Source organism: Mugil cephalus, chromosome 15 (assembly GCF_022458985.1).
Source record: "Mugil cephalus isolate CIBA_MC_2020 chromosome 15, CIBA_Mcephalus_1.1, whole genome shotgun sequence".
NCBI classification, from domain to species: Eukaryota; Metazoa; Chordata; class Actinopteri; order Mugiliformes; family Mugilidae; genus Mugil; species Mugil cephalus.
Genome location: NC_061784.1, coordinates 24629042 through 24634696, shown reverse-complemented (window position 1 = coordinate 24634696; position 5655 = coordinate 24629042). Strand labels below are relative to the sequence as shown.

The window sequence follows — 5655 nt, the reverse complement described above, 5'->3', positions numbered from 1 at the left end:
GAGTTTCTTCTTACTTCTGTTTGGAAACGGTGAAGTGAAGCTAAAGCTAGTAGAGCTCCCCCTGGTGGCAGGAGGCTGCAGTATAGGTCATAAGCTCCACCCCCTCCACCAAACACTAAAACCACCGGTTGCCATGCCAACCACTCCGGAAACAGGTCCATGGGACTGAGAGTTGTGAGAACTATTTGTGTAATCCAACATATAACTGGTAGAGGACGTGTGGAGACGTGGCGTCAATATTTATATACGGTCTATGGTGGTAATTTTTCTCATGGATCATTAAAGTCTCTAAGTCTAAGTGAAAATTCAGACTTTTACCAAATGTTACTATTAATCTGAAGTTCAGATTTATTCGGAGGAATCAGGAAAACTGTTGTTTCCTTTATTCTGTTATTAATTAGAGTCCTTAGTGTTAATTAAATGACTGATCTGCTCTGGAGTCTGGGATGGAGTAAGTGTTTACAGATTCAGACATGAAGGAAGATGAATAAAAGACACGGTCTCTGGACACAATTCTGGATAAATTATTAAAAATAAACATTAGTGATGACTGGACATGCTTTCCTGCACCGTCCCTCCGGTTTAGACCAGAGTCTGGATTCAGTCTGCACTTGAAGGCCTCATTTATTATTTACCTGTGACTCGGGACCGAACTGACCCCAAAACCTCCAACGGTCATTGTCATAAAACCCCGCCTCTAACGGTCATTGTCATAAAACCCCGCCTCCAACGGTCATTGTCATAAAACCCCGCCTCCAACGGTCATTGTCACAAAACCCCGCCTCTAACGGTCATCGTCACAAAACCCCGCCTCTAACGGTCATCGTCACAAAACCCCGCTCCGACTCCGACGAGCAGGCGAAGTGTGTCTGTGTCTATGACATATGTGAGTCGGACACTAGGTGTCACTAGAGTTTTCTTCCCAGCAGGAGCGGAGCTTTAAGTGTAAGTATCTTCTCCAAGGTAAGACTAGAAGGGGCTAAAGCTACAGCTAGCTAGCTAACGCCGAGCTCATATATACAACACTGTATATCAAAGCATCAAATGAGCAATATTAGAACCTAACTAACCTTGGTTAGTTAATACTTACTAGGTACTTAATGTTAGCTAGCTAGCTAGCGAGTTCACGTTAGCTAGCTAGCTTTAGCTGTTGCTGTGTCTCATTGCTATGAGCTCTCTCTAACGTTACCGGTATGTTTGGTCAGTTAGAACAAAACGTCCCAGCAGGTAATTTAAACTGAATTTATTTCCTCCTTTCATGAAGCATTTTGTGAATGAACAGCCTCCTCCTTCTTCTGAGTGGTGACGATGAACTGATTCATATTTTATTTAGTTGTCTTTCTGCCGGCTGCTCTGGAACCTGCAGAAAGACACATGAACAGATATTTATTCATTTAACATTGAAGAGATCAGATTGTCTGATTGACTGAAAGAAGAATCTACCGTCATCTTCTTTTTGGCCTTCGTTGGTCCAACGGCGTCGGTCTGAACAAACATCACCACATCAGTGTTTTCATTTCTTCTCTACAGATTAACATCAACTATTTGTTTAGATGACATCCTAAGAAAAAACAAACCTTCTTCTTCTTCTGGGTGGCGCTCACAATCCGCTTAGCTGGAGTCTTCGTCTGGATTTTCTTCTTCTAACAAAAGCAGATTAATGTCGGTGAAATCAGTCAAACATATGAATGGATGGAAATTGGTTTTTCTGTCTCTCTCTCTGACCTTCATTGGTTCACTCTTCTGTTGAACTTCAGAGAAAGAAAGAAAGAAAGAAAGAAAGAAAGAAAGAAAGAAAGAAAGAAACGGTTAACTCTGTTGGAGATTCATTCATCCATGAGTTCATAAGGAAATAGTTCATAACAAAGTGAAAATGACTCAGATCTGATTCATCAAACCTGATCTAACATCCTCTGCCAGTTCTTCCAGATGTTGTGAAGCTACAACTACAGGTTGATGTAAACCTGTAAAACAACCTCCAACTGTATTTTATTTTATTTGGTGTCAATTTGTGTCCAAGTTGATTAAATTAGTTAAAATATAAGAGCCTAAATATTGCTATGTAGCATGTAGCCTTGGTGGATGTTAGCTTATCACACATTCAACCAGACACAAGGACATGAGTTTAATTTTACAGACCTGTTCCTTTGCGTTACATTTTTCTGAACCGTCTCTGTTGGGACGCTGTGTTTCTGTGAACTCACTCTTTTTCTGACCGTTCAGTTCACCGCTCTTCACTTTGTCCACAAAGGGACGCAGCCGATCCTGGACGGCCGCGTCCTTCCTGGGGATCTTATCCATGGCTTCTTGGATGCTGGTGATGGAGTCTTGAAGTCCGTGGTGCTGGATGAGGATTCGAGGCATCTCCTCTCTGTCCTTGTCCGTTGTTACCCCTTCAGGTAAATCCAGGAGCATCAGCAGCTTCTTGAACTGAGGCCCGTCCAGTTCCTCCAGGATATCGGACAGGGCTGTCTTCCACTCGGTCTCAAAGTTCTTCTGAGACATCTTAACATTAACAGCACAAAGAGGACGAAGAGTTAGCATTAGCTGAAATAAAACAGCTGGATTTGTAGAGTTTCTTGAAGATGCACCAACTCGTACCTTTAGAACCAAAGAAGCTAGTTAGCCCAGAAGAAGCTAGTTAGCCCGGAAGAAGCTAGTTAGCCCTTTAGAACTGAAGAGGCTAGTTAGCTCTTTAGAACTGAAGTAGCCAGTTAGCCCTTTACAATTGAAGATACTAGTTAGCCATTTAGAACTGAAGGTGCTAGTTAGCCTTGAAGAGGCTTATTAGCCCTTTAAAACTGAAGACGCTATTTAGTCTTTCAGACCTGAAGATACTAGTTAGCCATTTAGAACTGAAGAAGCTAATTTACCATCTATTTATAATTCAGTTTTGACTTCTGTCCCCAAGAAGTTTCAACAACATTCACACCCTAGTTTCTGGTGGGTGTTACCCACAGAGTTTTTCCTATTTAAACCTCAATTTCCCACTAGTTTATCAGAACTGAAGAAACTGCTCGGATGAAACGGCTTCAAGAAATTTTACAAGTCCAGCTGATCTTACTCAACGCTGGTTTTTTTTTTTTTTGGTTACCATGACCTGGATGACTGAAAACCTTCACAGACAACTGAAGAAGCTAGTTAACCCAAATGAAACTAGTTAGCTTTTTAGAACTGAATAAGCTAGTTAGCCCTTATTAGCCCAAATAAGCTAGTTAGCCCTTTTGATCCGAAGAAGCTATTGTTTATTGTTTATTGTGTCTTTTGGCCCATTAGTCTTCATAGAAATGAAGACTATTCTTCCTGGGGTCCACATCAGGTCAAGCACCGACAATTACAACATTACAGCATTTTCACACACACAAAAGTAATAATCCTACTATTACTGCTGCTAATAGTAATTAAAAAAATAAATAATACATGAAATTATACCACATAAATACCTTAACATGATTATAGAAAATTCTCTGAAGAATTACATGAAGTCATTAAACGTGAGTGTATTAACATAATTATTGAAGAATTATAGTAAAATTTACATCATGAAGTCTTTCAACATAAATATATTAACACAATTGAGACAAAATTACATTCACACATTTAAAGTAAATGTTTTAACATAATACTCTGTTCCATTGCACCGTTCAACTCATAATCTCATGCTGTTCACCATAATTTCATGACGAATCACAGCCTTCAGTTTCATTTTAAAACTTGATATTCCAACAGTTGTGGTAAAGTGTGTGTGGAGACTATTCCAGTGTGCTACAGCTCTATATAACCGCCTTCTTGAGAGCATTTGTTGGAGGTAAAGGCAGCGTGAAGTTGTTACCAGAGGCCTGTCTAGTGCTATAACTATGTCTAACATTTGCTGGTTGAAGTTGCAAAAACAAAAAAGCAGGTTTTTGTGAAACATAAGTCTTTCTCAAGTACATGATGAGGCTATAGGCCAGTCTCTCCTCTACCAGCATCCATGAGAGTCTGGTGTTCATACCCATGACACTGTCTGTGATAGAGCATCTCAGAGCAAGACGTGCTGCTCTATTTTAAATGAGCTGAAGATTAGAAAGATCTTTCTTTGAAGCACTGGACCAGACCATTGGGCAGTAGTTCAGATGAGACAGAACTAAAGAGTTAATTAATAGTTTAACAGTGGATTTATTAAGCAGATAAGTGCTTCTTCTAATGTTAGAGATGTTCCTACTCATTTTAGACACTATATTATTAATATGACTTGACCAAGATAAAGTTTCATCCACTGTTACTCCCAATAGTTTAGTTTCTCTAACCTGTTCAATAGCAGTGCCTTGCATAGAAAGACACAGTTTGGGTTCAGACCTCAGCGTATGCTTAGAGCCAATAACAATACATTTAGTTTTCAAGACGTTCAGTTTTAATTTACTCTCCAATATCCAATCTAGCCTCAATTCCTGTTGAAGTAACTTATTAACTGATGCAATGTTTTCTGCAGAGACATACAATGTTGTGTCACCAGCATAAATCCCTATACCTGCAAGTTTTAATGCATATCACATGTCATTAACAAAGACAGAATATAGGAGCGGCCCCGGGCTGCTGCCTTGTGGAACACCACTACTCAGCGTTGCTTGAGAGGGTGCGTTAAATATTACACATTGCTGTTTGTTAGCCAGGTAACTTTTCAATAGTTTAATTGCTGAATCATTGAAAGTATACGCTAACAGCTTTCTGAGTAATAACTCATGATCTATGATGTCGAAGCTGTGCTAAAGTCTAACTTTACCACACCTACAGTTAATTTCATCAATCAGTCCTTTTTAACCAGTCATCTGTAAGAGATGTTAAGGCTGAGCAGGTCGATTAGCCCGTTTTATAGGCTGCTGGTGCTCAGAATTAATGCCATTTTCTTCAAAATATTTCTGAATTTGGTTAAAAAGGATTTTCTCCATAAGTTTACTTAAGACAGGTAAGATACAAATCGGTCGGCTATTTGGTCCTGAGAGAGTCACTCTATTGTTTTTGGGCAGTGGCGTTGCCTTTACAAACTTCCACAGCTGAGGAAACACACCTAAATCAAAACACAAATTGAAAATATGAAAATATTCTTGCTCCTAACTGCAATAGTCTGGCATCTAAATTATCAATGCCACAGGGATTATCACATTTAATCCATAAAAGAAGTTTCTCAAGCTCCACCTCATTGATCACACCGATCTACCGAATCTTGTTCATCCTCAGTGATCGATAAGCTTGCCGTTCCGCAGCGTTACCATTTTCAATGGCAGACTTTTTTTAGTAAGTTTCTTTCTTTAATATGGCTTTTCAATTCATTGTCAATCCAGTGAGCTTTAGCTGATCTAACTGATACTTTCTTAACTGGTGCATGTTTATCACAAACAGCTGAGAATAATTTCATAAAAGTTATTAAAAAACGCAGCATCCGGATGCAAGCAATCCAGAACAGTTTGCCAGTTCACATTTGTTAGGTCGTCTAAAAACGTTTTTTCAGAAAATGTTCTATATGTTCTTCTAAGTGTTACTTTCGGTCCAGCTTTTGGTACCTTTGTCTTTATAGTTAGTGCAATTATGTTGTGATCACTAAAACCTACAGGTATGGACACTGCTTTTGAACATTTCTCCAGGGCATTTGTAAAACAATGGTCTATACAAGTTGAC

At 39.3% G+C, this 5655-nt stretch overlaps 1 long non-coding RNA gene across 1 annotated transcript; it reads right to left on the bottom strand.

The window, feature by feature from the left end:
• Positions 1 to 964: 964 nt before the first annotated feature.
• LOC125021581 lies at positions 965 to 1826 on the bottom strand. The gene is made up of 3 exons (XR_007114353.1): positions 1578 to 1826; positions 1444 to 1485; positions 965 to 1360 (listed from the first exon to the last, which is right to left on the bottom strand). It is a non-coding gene; the product is annotated as an uncharacterized LOC125021581 (long non-coding RNA).
• Between the last annotated feature and the right edge of the window lie 3829 nt (positions 1827 to 5655).